At 43.8% G+C, this 16,281-nt stretch overlaps 1 protein-coding gene across 2 annotated transcripts in view; it reads left to right on the top strand.

The window, feature by feature from the left end:
* Positions 1-16,281, top strand: part of TRAPPC9 (trafficking protein particle complex subunit 9) — a 669,767-nt gene that overhangs the window by 329,041 nt on the left and 324,445 nt on the right. The window lies entirely within an intron of this gene.

Raw genomic sequence — 16,281 nt, 5'->3', positions numbered from 1 at the left:
AACTGCGTTGTTAATGGCCACCTCATTAATGATCATATAACCAATATGATCATATCAGAGGGAATTAATCCATAAAATGGTAATCAACCCGTAAAAATAATCAGCAGGATAATTGTTTGTTGTGGGTTGGCACGATCAATGCAATCCGATTGATTGGAAGGTCGATACTTCAGTAAAATTGCATCGTTAATGGCCACCCCAGGGCCTGTTCTAGTTACTGTGGGGCCCCGAGGTAAAAGTAACCTGGGTGCCCCCCCTATCACAGCCCCACCCCCACAGCAAATTCACTACACTGAGCTGGCTGCCAGGCCCCATCTCTCCCCCAGTCACACAACATCATTAGATGTCCATCACATGTCCCCAGAAGCATTGTTGGGGTCCCCATTATTCCCCTTCTCTTTTAGCCAACACATGCAGAATGTACACATAGCAGAGTCTATGTAATCCAGGCAGCACACAGGTGGCAGCACCCTGCTCTCTGCTCTTCTCTTCCTCATTCCCTACAGGTATGAATAGGGTCACCATAGCTGGAGAGGAGGGGTTGGGCACCTTGAGGGGGCCCTACAGGCTCTGGGGCAATTGCTCCCTTTGCCTCTATGGAGGTACCGGCCCTGTAGCCACCTTTACAGATGGTTCTTCCACAAGCATCTGTAATATGGCACAAATGACACGTTGTTATCTTTTATTTTGGAATTAATTTCATATTTTCATACCCAGTTTAAATGAACAGTTATCAGATGCCTTCACCCTCTCCCCGGCATCCATCGGCTGTTTGCTTAGGAAGCACGGAGTACCGGAATAGCTCTGGAACATTTAAATAGAGTTTTAGTTAAGTTCTTGCAATTTTCTTGTCTCTATTCATCTGTGCGTGAAACATTGTTGGGTTTTGTCTCATCTGGGACCTCAAAGCGCTCTCTCTGCTCCACCAGTGACCTACTAATGTCCTCCTCACTCAGACTCTCTTCCCACGCAGAGCTACAGGACGTCTCTAGGGCTTCCTCCGTTCACTGGAACACGCTTCCTCGTCCTAGAAGGATTGGCCACCTTTAATGCGCTTAAATGGCCCTTAAAAATGTACCTATTTGAAATGCCGAGCCGTAGACAGTAATCCTCAAAGCATTACTCTGCACATAGATTCTCTGTTATACAGGACAGCAATCAAAGCAACAGCCAGGTTGTTTTTTTGTTGTTCAGTGGCTGTTCAGTTGAGTCCTTCTTTTTGCGACCTCATGGACCTCAGCCCGCCAAGCCCCTCTATCCTCTACTGCCTCTCGAAGCTTGTCCAAGCTCATGTTTGTTGCTTCCATGATACTATCTGGCCATCTCATTCTCTGCCGTCCCCTCCTCCTTCTGCCCTCCATCTTTCCCAGCATCAGGGTCTTCTCCAATGAGTCAGGGTCTTCTCCAATGAGTCAGGGTCTTCTCCAATGAGTCAGGGTCTTCTCCAATGGGTCAGGGTATTCTTCAATGGGTCAGGGTCTTCTCCAATGAGTCAGGGTCTTCGCCAATGGGTCAGGGTCTTCTCCAATGAGTCAGGGTCTTCTCCAATGGGTCAGGGTCTTCTCCAATGGGTCAGGGTCTTCTCCAATGGGTCAGGGTCTTCTCCAATGAGTCAGGGTCTTCTCCAACGAGTCAGGGTCTTCTCCAACGGGTCAGGGTTTTCTCCAATGAGTCAGGGTCTTCTCCAATGGGTCAGGGTCTTCTCCAATGGGTCAGGGTCTTCTCCAATGAGTCCTGCCTTCTCATTGTATGTGCAAAGTGTTTCAGCTTCACCATTTCCGCATTGCTCCTTCCAAGAACAGTCAGGGTTCATTTCTTGATGGATTGACTGATTGGATCTTCTTGCTGTCCAAGAGACTCTTAGAAGAGTTCTCCAGCACCACAATTCAAAGTCGGCAATTGTTCAACGCTCAGCCTTCCTTATAGTCCAACTCTCACAACTAGACGTTAGACAAGACAAAACATAATAACATTTATATTGCACTTTTCTCCTAGCGGACTCAAAGCGCTTGAGCTTCGGCCACTAGGGTGCATTCAGTAGGCATTAGCAGTGTTTGGGAGTCAAGCCCAAGGACACCTTACTGAATAGGTTCTGGCTTACTGAACATGAAGAGCCGAGATTCATACCCAGGTCTCTTGTGTTACTGGAAAAACGATGACATAGACTATACAAACATTTGTTGATAACATGACATCTCGGTTTTTCGTATTATTGTCATGAAAATGGTGTTATAGTGCTTCAAACAATGCTAACACACACACACCAGAGCAGTAGTGTAGCTGTGATACCAGCTCTTTTGCTGATACAGAGCTATGAACATACAGGGTTCCCAGAAGCATTACAGATGCAGTTAAAGTGAACCTCCGGACTAAAAATCTACTCAGCAGAACTGAAAAGGCTTGGTGTTTCTTTAACAGTTTCACAGCATTAGAACTTCTAAAAGCATCATTTTTAGCTAAGCTCCACCCATAAAAGAAAACTGACCGGGCTTTTTTTCCCTGATGCTGTGCAAAGCATGATGGGATTTCCTATGTTGTTATTCACGTTGCTTAGCAACTGGGAGGGGTGATCAGCACACAGGACAGTTGGAACTGTGTCTCATGCTCCCTGTCACCTCCTTTCAACCAAAAAGATGGCTGCCCTCATGAAATCAAACATATGCCTGTTCTTTTAAAACAGGATGGGTAAGAGATTAGATTACCCATCTATTTTAATTAACATAACTAATGTAACTTAATGACAGTATGTTTGTTTAGGCTAAAGTTTCTCTTTAAGTTTATTTTTCATAGTTTTAGAGCATGAATTCTTAAATCGCTTTACTACTAGCTGCCGTTTATTAACGGTGCACGGCTGTCATTTGTCAGCTGCAAAGGCGTTTATAAACGGCGTCTTGTATTTGCGTCCGCAGGTCCCCGCAGCTGGAAGTGTATCACGGGATCTGGCAATACACTGTAGCCGGGTCCCGTGGGTAGTAGCAGAGCTGCCAGTCACAGGTCACATGATTGCAGTGATCATGTGATTACTGCAATCATAATAAAGGGGGAGAGCTGCACAGACAGTGCAACCATGTGCCTCTCCTGCCCGTGATATGCAACGGGGCCTGGCTCTGCACTTTAGCAAGAGTCCGTAGTAAGTATTGGGGAGGGGCTTTAATGCTGTACGCAAAAGCTCAGCTGATTGTAAAATATTGTGTCACAAACCTATGCCCCGCTTCAAGTTCACCTTAAAGCACCACTATCACAAAAAAAATGGATAATTTTAAATACAGGTAAATACATACAAATAAGAAGTATGTTTCTTCAACAGTATGCACTATAAATTACTTTTCTCCTATGTTGCTGTCACTTACAGTAGGTAGTAGAAATCTGATGGAACTGACAGTTTTTTAACTAGTCTATCTCTTCATGGGGTATTCTCAGTATTCCATTTATTCTTTACAAAAGCACTCCCTAAAGAGGATCTATACAAAGATGCAGGTCGTACATCCAGTTTGCACACTATTCTGGCAGTTGGACAGAGCAACTGCCGTTGACTAAGTGCTTTTGAACGTAATCCTGAGTATCCCCATGAGGGGATGGACCAGTCCAAAACCTGTCGGTTCTGTCAGACTTCTAATAACTACTGTATGTGACAGAAACATAGGAGAAAAGTAATTTATGGCTTATTTTACTCTGAAAGAAATTTACTTCTTATTTGTATGTGTTTTAAATTTTAAGATTTTTGCGACAGTTCCTCTTTAAAAGGAAATACATATGGCAACCTCTGCTATCCTCTCTCCCATTGTCCTATTATCCAGTGTATGGAGATAGTTGTGTGAGGGTGATTTATGAAAGCACTCCGGACATCCATTCTTGGCAAAACGGCTTTCTTGTAACAAGATCTTTTATGTTCCCTAAAAGCCTCTTTTCTTCTTTTTATAGGCGAGTTAAACCCTTGAACACTATGTGTAATTACTCTCATCCACACATAAAGGAACATTAATTATCAACATAAAAATACGAGAAAAGGTATCCTTACTGAGTGGTCATAAAACAATGCAGTGGCCACCCGCCACAGACTAGTGTTTTCCGGATCATGAACGATTCGGATCTTTGTTGTGAGTCGAATCAACCGGATCATCAAAATCAACGATCCGGTTCACAGAGGGGGTGGAGCCAGGAGCGGCACGCCCTCCTCTCAGCGGGCAGCGGGGTCCTGGAAGCAGAGCAGAGATGGATCGCTCAGTTGGAGGGGAGCCAGCCTTGCAGGGACAGGTAGATGAGAGAGAGGGGACATCGGTGCCACTGCCAGATATGTGTAGAGCACACATACTGGCTGTAATGTGCTGCCCATTATAGACTGGCTGTTCCGTAGTTGTGCACAGTGAACACATGGTAAAGTTTTGGCTCAGAAGCACAGCTCAGTAACGTTGCAGACAGCGTGCTGGGCTAGAAGGGCAGGCACTGTGATTGCTGTGCAGTATGATCCTTATGATGAGTGTTTGAGGTGAGAAAAGGACACATTGGGGAATGCTTTCTTTCACTGTGAGACATTTGCATTCAGAGTTTACAGATGCACATATAGGTGAAATATATGTAAAGCATATGATTGCAACATGTGGGTATTGTGTGCAAAAAACATTTCTGCTCTCTGCTCACCCCTCTTATCCACCTCCTCCCTTCTCTGTCCACTTCCTGCCCTTCTCTGTCCATCTTCTCCCCTTCTCTGTCTGTCCACCCCCCTCCCCTTCTCTGTCCACTGCAAGGAAAGTCCTGTCCTGTTAGTCATTTCACCCCCAGAACGCTTCTCTAGTAAAATGATTCGAGATTCGGATCAAAGATCCAGATATTTTCAATGATCCGATTCGAATCATCCAAATCATTGAAAAGATCCGGACTTCCCATCTCTACCACAGACAGAGGGCCCCGTCCAACCTCACCGGAGGCTGCTGACCATGCCAGAATCATGTATGTGCTACTGTATACAAAAACAGACCACCCTAAGATGTAAACCACTATTGGCCCATTCCACTCTGGGGGGCAGGGGGGGGGGGGGGAGAATCAGGGGTGGAGGCAGGGGCCTCACCAGCCCACACTGTAGCCCCACCCCTTGCACAAACACCAGCGTTATTTCGTTTGGTGCTACTATAGAGGATCAAAGTGTAATAGGGGCACGCCGCGGCAGACTCGATCTGGCAGCAGTGGCCACATGATCAGTGAAAATGCGTCAGAGAGGCGGGAGAGATGGCTGGCGCAGCGACATTGGATGGGGCTTCCCAATCATGAGGGGAAGAGAAATCATTTGTGGGGACAGGGCCAGCAACAGCCCATACAGCAGCTCCGCCCCTTGCACAAACACCAGTGTAATGTCGTTATTATGCACTGATTTGTGCTGCTACAGAGGATCAACGTGTCAGACCACATAGGGCAGGTATGTCAAACCGGTCCTACGAGGGCCGAGATCCTCACACCATTTTTGATACAGCTCAAATGAATTGATGGGTCTGAATCAGGAAAGGTGCGGTCCATCAGGTAGAACACATTCCTCTCTTTCTCAATCCATCCTAAACACTGGCATGGATCTGGCCCTCCAGGCATGGAGTACGACACATGTGACATAGGGGCACGCCATGCCACATCCGCAGCAGTGCCCACACGATCAGCAAAAATGCAGCAGAGACATGGGGGTGATGGTGGGCGCAGCTACATTGGATGGGGCCGGCGGTGATCAGAGTGTCGGACATAGTCCAACACTTTGATCAGAAGAAGATAGTGTTAGTGCTGTGCCAGATTTTATTGCCAACAGCGCCATCTAGCAGCAGCGTTTCCTATGTTGAACTATGACCGACCTCAGTGCTATTGGGGATAATGCCAATGTTGGACATAGTTGGACATAAGATTGGAAAGCGTTAAATTGGAGCTATGAGCATTACACTGAAAATAGCGCCAGGTGTTTCTACATTGATTCATTTAAGAAATACTGAGACAAGTTAACAAAAACAGAATAATAATCCCATAGATGAGATTTTCAAGTGAGAATGATTGCTTACTCTTTGAAGGGTGAAGGGTGTCACTTATGTCCTTGACAGACAGTTTGGTCAAAGATAGGCGTCTTTTACACGGTGAATTCACCGCCTGTCAGTTGCTTCCTTGCACTGGCTAGGCGTTTGCGGATGCGGCTCTCTGCCACCATTTGGCGCATGTGGTGTCACAAATACTACTTTTCCCATGCATCTACATTTCACCCGAATAGCGCTCGTGGCCAGGAGGCTGAACTGCTCGACAAGTGCATAGTTCAGCCTCTTGCGCGAAAGAGGCCTAATGGATGGAGGAGCCTCACTTAACTCCAACCAACCAAAAGCTCACATTTTCAAATAGCATCTAGTTAGCAATTTAAGTAATTGTAGTGCACATAAATGACACAGGGTGTATGATCTGTCTCTGGAAGCTGGGCTTCTGTGTTTTCTGGCAGATCCTTCAGAGCACATTATATATAGGCTTTCTCCTCTCCTAAGTGCCCAATGATGTTGAGTGCCCGGGAATTTCATCTGGAGTTCTGAGGATTCACGTGGAGCCCTTCTCCTCTCCTCTCCTGATGGGGAGAGAATGTTGACCGTATTCGGAAAATGTCTTTATCGTTACATTATACTTTTTGCTGTTGGTTGCACTTTTTTTCTTTGGATTTTCTCTGTAACCACTTCAGCTTTCAAGAGAACCCGAGGTGGTTTCTAATAATCCTAATAGCACACAGAGGCTGGGTCTGCATATAATGCCCAGCCTCTGTTGCTATACTGCTCCCCCCTAGGCCCCCCCTATGGTCTGCTATAACCCCCTATATCACACAGCCGCGCTAGCGACACGCAGTGACACTGGCAAAGGTAAACAGCCGGCTATGACACGCTGTGTGTCGCTAGCGCGGCTGTGTGATTTATGGGGTTACAGCAGACCATAGGGGGGGGGGGGGCAGTATAGCAACAGAGGCTGGGCATTATATGCATACCCAGCCTCTGTGTGCTATTAGAATTATTAGAAACCACTTTGGGTTCTTTTTCAGTCGTTTTTCACCTTATGCATCAGAGCAATTTTCATCTCCCATTCATTCGCTAATAACTTTATCACTGCTTATCACAATTAATTAATCTATATCTTGTTTTTTTCCGCCACTAATTAGGCTTTCTTTGGGTGGTACATTTTGCTAAGAATTTTTTTTTTCTAAATGCAATTTAATGTGAATATTAAGAAAAAATTGAAAAAAAAAATCATTATTTCTCTGTTTTCGGCCATTACAGCTTTAAAATAATACATGCTACCATAATTAAAACCCACGTATTTTATTTGCCCATTTGTCCCGGTTATTACACAATTTAAACAGAATGTTTTTGTTGCTTTGACAAAGGGGACCCCACGGGGCCCCCGAAATAAATCGTTGGTGTATGGAATGGAACTGTTTCAAGATTTTTGTATAAAACCTGGAACTTGGTTCATTAAGTGTGCGGACCTTCTGGATTCTTTTGTATTGCATAACTGGTCCAGCACCTCCATGGTGGTGTGCGGTTCTTCATCGACTTGTGGCCTATCACAATGTATGGCGCCAATATTTTATTTGGAAATAAAGGTGCATTTTTACTGTTTATTACTATTTACAAGCTTATAATTTAAAAAATAATAGTAATATTCACTCTTCACATGCAAATTAAAAAGTTCAGACCTTTACCTAACTATTTATTTTGTTTGTTTTGTTTTTTATTGTATTTTTTTAATTAGAAAATAATTATTTGGGCATTTTTGGGAGTGTAGGTGGGTTAACAGTTAATTTTAAATGTAATAAATTGTATTTAAACAAAAAAATGTATGTAGATGTAGCTTTACTATTTGGCCACAAGATGGCCACAGGCAAAACATTTTTTTTTTAGTCCTGTAAACGAGCTCTCGCTTACAGGAAGTGAAGGGAGGACAGGATTTTTTTTTTCTTTAGAAAGATTGCGGTTTCTGAAAGAAGCCCGTCGGCCTTTCTAACGGGGACTTAGATCAATGAATGGGAACTGTGTTCCCATTCATTGATCTCTGGGCTAACGAGCGGTGGCACGGGAGCACACAGCCGTGCACAACAGAACAGCTGCAGCCTTTTGGACGTAATAGCAACGTCCAAAAGGCAAAAGTAGTTAAAGAGAAACTGTGACCAAGAATTGAACTTCATCCCAATCAGTAGCTGATATCCCCCCTTTACATGAGAAATCTTTTCCTTTTCTCAAACAGATCATCAGTGGGCTTTGTATGGCTGATATTGTGTTGAAACTCCTCCCACAATGTGATGTCAGGACCATGGTGCTGACATCACACTGTGGGAGACTTGTTGCATTGTGGGAAATAACAGCTGTTTACAACTGTCAAAAAAGCAAGCAGCATCTCCTTCCACTGACATCACCTGCCAGCAGTAAAAATGTCACCATGTGATAAATGTCAGAATGTAAATCAGGGAGAGGAAAGATTTTACAATGGGCAAACACTGACTAAATCATTTATACATAATTCTTGTAAAAATTAAGCACTTTTGTTCATTGCATTATTTTCACCGGAGTTCCTCTTTAAATGCCTGTCTCCCATCGAGCTCATCCCTCCGTTGGTGTTTTTGTAGCCCGCCTTCCCTCACGCTGTGGAAAATATATTTCTGCCACATCGAGTGGCGTCATTACAGAACAGCGACTGAATTGCATTGGGATAGGCAAGTGTGGAAAGGCCATCTTCTCCATCGAGTGCTCCGCTCACATCCAATTCAATTTAGCTTCCCTGGCCGGTCCCCTCGGGATTCGGAGGCTGCGACGCTCTCTCCCCCAGCGCCTCCTTTCAGCATTTTATAGCAGAAAAGTCTCTTTTCGTTTTCTCTAATAGGATCCGGGAAGCTTATTGTTCTAATCCCACGGCGGGCTGCTTCCGTCTGCAGAAGGGACGCGTTTATGGTAATACATCTCCATAGGCTTTGACGCTAACAAATCTGATTAACCTGTTTAAACTCAGTTGATGAGAAAAAGTTCTGCTGAAAGTTGGGGAACTTTATTTTCCCGAATAGCGAAGTCAGAAGTTATCTTTTCTCATTTTCTAATTGGCGTTTGGAAGTACGCTCTGCTTTTAAAGGGCAGCTTTCCTCTGGTACAAAGTATAAATATGCATATTATATTTTCCCATTTTGTATCTGAAAATCATTAAATATTAACTTTTAGTTTCATTCTTTAGATGGTGTATCTTTTAAGTGCCTTCACTGGAAACTATGGCAACATTTTACAGCTTCCCAGAATTTTAATCTCTCATCTTTTTGTTTGTGTTATTGGTTCAAAAGTTTGATGTTTTTCTTTCTGCTTTGTGCAGAGTAGAGTAAGGGTGTGAAAGTAGATGAGCAATCCATGCTGCTCCCCATACTGCACTTAAAGAGAAACCGTAACCAAGGATTGAACATCATCCCAATCAGTAGCTGATACCCCCTTTCCCATGAGAAGCCTTTTCCTTTTCACAAACGGATCATCAGGGGGCGCTGTATGGCTGATATTGTGGTGACACCCCTCCCACAGTGTGATGTCAGGACCATGGTTCTGACATCCCACTGTGGGAGCCTTGTTGCATTGTGGGAAATAACTGCTGTTTACAGCTGTTTCCAACTGCCACATGATAACCAGTGCTGCTCGGATACCCCTTTTCAAAATCCGAATTGAATTCGGATCCAGATACCCAGATATCCAGATCCGAATTGGATATCCGAATCCAAACTTTTTGGTATCCGAGTAAACTCGAAATATCCGAACCCAATATCTTGGATATCCGGCCGGATTCGGATATCCGGATAGAAAACCGGAAGTTAGCCTGAACATTGCTTAAAATGCTTCCAAAAAGCCTCTTCAAATTGCCAAATACTCTCTCTCTCGGATTTTTGCCATTGAAGGGTATTTTAACTTTTGCTCGGATATCTGAATTAACTATCCACCCGGATTTCGGATTTCAGATGTGAAATCCAAGTTTGCTCGGATACTGCTATTCGGATTTTAAAAAATATCCGAATTCCTATTCAAAGTTCGGATTGTGAAAAAAGTTCGGATTATCTGGGTAGTTCGGATACCCGAATATTGGATGAGCACGACTGATGGTAACTACCTGGTGCCCTGAAAGGTGAGCGGGCCCCCTCTTCTCAACATAACCTTAAAGAGGAACTCCAGTAAAAATTATGGATAAATGATTGTCAGTGTTTGCCCATTGTAGAAATGTTCCTCTCCCTGATTTACATTCTGACATTTACCACATGGTGACATTTTTACTGCTGGCAGGTGATGTCAGTGGAAGGAGATGCTGCTTGCTTTTTCAGCAGTTGAACCCAGCTGTAAACAGCTGTTTTTCCCCACAATGCAATGAAGTTCACAGACAGGAAACTGTCAGCACCATGATCCTGACATCACACTGTGGGAGGGGTTGCCATACAGCGCCCCCTGATGATCCGTTTGCGAAAAGGAAAAGATTTATTATGGGAAAGGGGGTATCAGCTACTGATTGGGATGAAGGTCAATTCTTGGTCACGGTTTCTCTTTAATATTAGAAAGGTGTCAGGAAGAAGTTAATGGTAAGGATGGCGGTAGTTAAATTAATGGTTTCTGGGCAAAAAAAAGGAAAAAAATGTAAAAATGCTATGAACGGTGATTATTGGTCTTTACAACACAAAGACAATAAAGTCGGTTTTATTTGTTGTGTGTTTCCTGCAGTTTGTGTAGAGACAAGATATTAGGTTGTCTTCAGAATGGGGAAAAAATTATTAAATACCCAAAGTGTGTAAATCCACGTTTCAGTTCATTAATGTCGCTCCGCTTCTCAGCTGTGCGAGTCGCAGATTACGTTTAAGGCTCAGTGGATTCTTTTTTGTGTGCAAATAATTGGTTTGGAGTTTGAAAGCGACTGTTTGTTACGCAGAAACCAGGCGGCGGTTACCGGCGGCATTAGCGGAAGAGAGGACCCGACTCCATATTGTGCTTTTATTCCCCGCGAATATCCATAGGCTGCTTCCTTGTAGATAAACCTCCTCCGTGATGCGGGAGAGCCCAGCCAGCTGTGTGACGCGGCGCTGAGTTGTCTGCAGGCTTTTGCTGACCAGAGGTTATAATATCCGGGGCTGTATTAATATAAGTCATTCCCCATATCAAGGGAAAAGGCTAAACAGAGACATCAAAGCCAATAGATAAGCCAATAAGACTACCTTGACTAAAGGATTGCAGTTTTCCACAACCAATATTATGGTGTGGTTTGCTGTAGTACCCCATCTGACCACCACAGGCAACAAACAGCTCAACCCGCAAACTCTTGGTCTAAGCCCATACATGTCAAATTCTGGCCCGCGGGCCATATCTGGCCCTCAGAGCCATCAAATTTGGTCCCCTATTGGTTTTGCCACTTTGCATTATTTTTGGCCTACTTTAGACCACCAGGGAAGCTATATTGAAGGGGAAGACCTAGATCCCGAGAGAAGCCATATGGGGAGGGAAGGAGAAAGCTCTACACACCAAGGAACAGAAGGGAGTGGAGTCACTAGACACAAGGGAACTAAACAGTGGAGGGAGATGGAACACCAGACACCAGGGGATTGAGGGGGTCAATAGATACCAGCGTACTGTATAGAGGAGGGAGGAACACTAGACAGCAGGGAAGTATATATGTAGGTGAGGGAGTGTGTAAGGGAGAAAGGAGTGCCACTAGACACCAGGGAACTATATGAGGGGAAAGGGGGCATTAAAAATCAGGGAACTTTATAAGGGCGGGAGGTGGCCAATAAACATTGAGGCCTGCGACTTGGTCCCAATTTGTTAATATTGGCCCACTTTGTTATTGAGTTTGACAACCTTGGTCTAAGAAGCCAATACATGACAAACGGAGTGCTCTAGTCTCTCTTTGTCCATGATTGACAACAGACTGCTTGTTAATCCACAAGATACATGAAGCAATTGGCACTTCCACAGTTCATACTTGAATACAGAAGACACCAGTTGTCCTAATGTTTTAAGACACAAAGTCCATTCTTAAAGGGGTTCTCTGGTATTTCTAAAAAAGATAAAACTGACACTTACCTGGGGCTCCTATCGGCCTCCTGCAGCTGTAATGTCCCGCACCGTCGTCCTCCGATGCTCCGTTTCCTGCCTCCGCTAACCTGCTTATTATTTGTCTAACTAGACGAATAGAACTGCAGCTGTGCTGCAGTGGCTACGCACGTGCTCACTCCCTTGCACGGCCACAGTCGCAGTTTTATTAGTCTACTTAGATGAATAATTAGCAGGTTACCGGCGGCGGGGAATGGAGCATCGGAGGAGGACGGCGCGGGACATTCCAGCTGCAGGGGGCTGATAGACGCCCCAGGTAAGTGTCAGTTTTATCTTTTTTAGAAATACCAGAGAACCCCTTAAAGGGTAAATAGGTCTTTCAATTGTATCTAAACCAGAAGAGGGATGGACAGCAATACAGTTTCGCTCACTAGCAAGCGATGTGGTCCTCTTGTTGGCCTTCAAGGAGTGGAACCGCATTGCTGCCGATCCATCTTCCAGTTTAGATACACTTCAAAGACCTAGTTGCCCTGAAGAAGGGACTTTTTTTTGTCTCAAAACATCGGTTAATGTTTTCTGCAATAAAGTATAAATTGTGGAAGTTTCACTGTTCTCATGTTTTTGTTGACCAGCATAGTCAGGGACCTGATTCGTTATTATTATTGTTTTTTTGGTATAGCACCTACATCTTCCGTAGAGCTGTACATAGTGCAAAACAGACGATAGTGGGAAGCTCAGATAGTAGTTCTACGTACAGTACAATCAGGACATCCAATGACACAAATACATATATAGTTCGTATGTGGTTTGAAATACCACCAATACTGGTACATGTTCATTTGATTATGTTCATCAGAAACGTTTCCCGAAGCCAGGACATTGATGCCCTACCCCCTCCAGACAAAAAATCAAGTGCTAGACACACACCTGCCCAGGAAGTCGGAGGGCACTGATCTAGAGGATAATGGGGTGGAGACACTTGGAAGAATTTAGAGGGATTAGCAGATGAGACAGAGAAGCTCAAAATCTAGATGTAACATATTTAAGCTCGTCTTATAGGTGTGTTTTAGGGTTATTTTGAAGGTTTCCAGGCTCAGAGCAGGAATGACAGGCGGTAAGAGGTGATGCTCGTGATAAGTCCTGGGTGAAGGAGTGAGAAGAGGTGACCCAAGCTAGAAGACAAGAGAAAAGGTTCCAGGAGGGATGATATCTAGAGATAATGAAGAAATGTATGGAGGTGACATAGTTACATAGTTATTTGGGTTGAAAAAAGACATACGTCCATTGAGTTCAACCAGAAAAAAAAGTGTCAAGCAAGGGAAGGTCCGCACAATGTCCACAGAAGACAAGTTACTTTATTATGGACGTATCCAAATCACCACATCATGCAACTGACATGTTTCAAACCTAACTGGTTCTTAATCATAGCTATGAGCTATGATTAAGAACCAGTTAGGTTCGAAACATGTCAGTTGCATGATGTGGTGATTTGGATACGTCCATAATAAAGTAACTTGTCTTTTGTGGACATTGTGCGGACCTTCCCTTGCTTGACGCTCACCTCTGGATTGGCTATCCTGGTCTTGGCACTGTCCTGGACGGAGAGAGCGGTTTCTTCCACCACTTTGCAGAAAACAGTACAACACCAGCCTGCTCCCTCACATATCCCTGTTGATCCAGAGGAAGGCAAAAAAACCCTTACAAGGCATGGTCCAATTAGCCCCAAAGGGAAAAAAATTCCTTCCCGACTCCAGATGGCAATCAGATAAAATCCTTGGATCAACATCATTGGGCATTACCTAGTAATTGTAGCCATGGATGTCTTTCAATGCAAGGAAAGCATCTAAGCCCCCTTTAAATACAGGTATAAAGTTTGCCTAACTACTTCCTGTGGCAATGCATTCCATATCTTAATCACTCTTACTGTAAAGAACCCTTTCCTAAATAAATGGCTAAAACGTTTTTCCTCCATGCGCAGATCACGGCCTCGATTCATCATTGTCTTTGAGATAACTTTTTCCTGTTTGTTAAATTACCGAATTCAAAGTTTATCAATTTCTAGTTGTATTCATCAAGGTTTTTCCACATTCGGTATGAATTCGGTAAAATATAAGTTAACAATTCGGTAACCATTCAGTAACGTGTCGATATTTCCATTTTACAGCGGTAATTTAACAAAAGGCCATAAGATTCCCATGGAATTGTGGGTAAAAGGCAGTCCTTTGAACACTACGTAGCAACATTCTGAATAGGGCGTAACACCTGGACCAGGATTCTGGAACTGGCTTGGGACAATCCCACAATTTCACCAGCTGCGGCTTGATAGCAGCCTTTTCTAAAAAAAAATGTAGTGCAGCTAGCAAATTATTTAACCCTGGCACTGCCTGTGTTCTCTTACAAGATGATTCAAGAGAAATGCAGATGTCCTGTTATAGCAAATAAATCTATTCTCTTGGAAACTGATATGTTTCTAGACCTTATTCTTGCCCTTCTGTGCATTTGAATCACTCTCAGCTGATACATAACCACTTCAAATGGCTCCATCTTTGCATCTCTGTCAGCAATGATCTGACAGGAATAACGACAGAGCAGTGAAGGAGATAACTAATCCTAAATGTAACGCTAAACCACGCCCACTTTCATTTTCATCAATTGCACTTTCTTCTTTTTTAACGCATCACTACCGAATGATTACCGAATGCTCGCTAACAGCTGTAGATAAATTTGATGAACCCTGAAATCAACTTAAAGGGACACTTAAGTCAAACAAAAAAAATGAGTTTTACTCACCTGGGGCTTCCAATAGCCCCCTGCAGCTGTCCGGTGCCATCGCTGTCTCCCTCCGATCCTCCTGGCCCCGCCTGCAGCCACTTCCTGTTTCGGTGACAGGAGCTGACAGGCTGGGGACGCGAGTGATTCTTCGCGTTCCTGGCCACAATAGCGCCATCTATGCTGCTATAGCATATATCATATACCATATAGCAGGATAGAGGGTGCTAATGTGTCTGGGAACGCGAAGAATCACTCGCGTCCCCAGCCTGTCAGCTCCTGTCACCGAAACAGGAAGTGGCTGCCGGCGGGGCCAGGAGGATCGGAGGGAGACAGCGATGGCACCGGACAGCTGCAGGGGGCTATTGGAAGCCCCAGGTGAGTAAAACTCATTTTTTTTGTTTGACTTAAGTGTCCCTTTAACGAATTCGGTATTTTACCGAACTGTCGTTAACCAATTCGATAAGTCTTGATGAATCGAGGCCCATGTCCTCTATTCCTTTGAGAAGGTCTAGGGAGGGACAAAAATCTCATCCGCCAAGCTATTATATTGCCCTCTGATGTATTTATACATGTTAATTAGATCCCCTCTTTTCTCTAGACTAAGGCCTCGATTCATCAAGACTTATCGAATTGGTTAACGACAGTTTGGTAAAATACCGAATTCGTTAAGTTGATTTCAGGATTCATCAAATTTATCTACAGCTGTTAGCGAGCATTCGGTAATAATTCGGTAATAATTCGTTAGTGATGCGTTAAAACGGAAGAAAGTGCAATTCATGAAAATGAAAGTGGGTGTGGTTTAGCGTTAAATTTAGGATTAGTTATCTCCTTCACTGCTCTGTCGTTATTCCTGTCAGATCATTGCTGACAGAGAAGGTGGAGCCATTTGAAGTGGTTATGTATCAGCTGAAAGTGATTCAAAGGTGCAGAAGGGCAAGAATAAGGTCTAGAACCATATCAATTTGCAAGAGAATAGATTTATTTGCTATAACAGGACATCTGCATTTCTCTTTAATCATCTTGTAAGAGAACACAGGCAGTGCCAGGCTTAACTAATTTGCTAGCTGCACTATATTTTTTTTTTAGAAAAGGCTCAGATCAAATTGTGGGATTGTCCCAAGCCACTTCCAGAATCCTGGTCCAGGTGTTACGCCCTATTCAGAATGTTGCTACGTAGTGTTCAAAGGACTGCCTTTTACCCACAATTCCATGGGAATCTTATGGCCTTGTGTTAAATTACCGCTGTAAAATGGAAATATCGACACGTTACCGAATGGTTACCGAATTGTTATCGAATTCACATCAAATGAGGAAAAACCTTGATGAATACAACTAGAAATCGCTAAACTTCGAATTCGGTAATTTAACAAACTGGAAAAAGTTATCTCAAAGAGAATGATGAATCGAGGCCTAAATAAACCCAGTTTATCTAACCTTTCTTGGTAAGTGAGACCTTCCATCCCACGTA

Source organism: Hyperolius riggenbachi, chromosome 5 (genome assembly GCF_040937935.1).
Source record: "Hyperolius riggenbachi isolate aHypRig1 chromosome 5, aHypRig1.pri, whole genome shotgun sequence".
Taxonomy (NCBI): domain Eukaryota; kingdom Metazoa; phylum Chordata; class Amphibia; order Anura; family Hyperoliidae; genus Hyperolius; species Hyperolius riggenbachi.
Note: the sequence above shows the minus strand (reverse complement) of the source record. Positions and strands in the feature narration are given on the sequence as shown.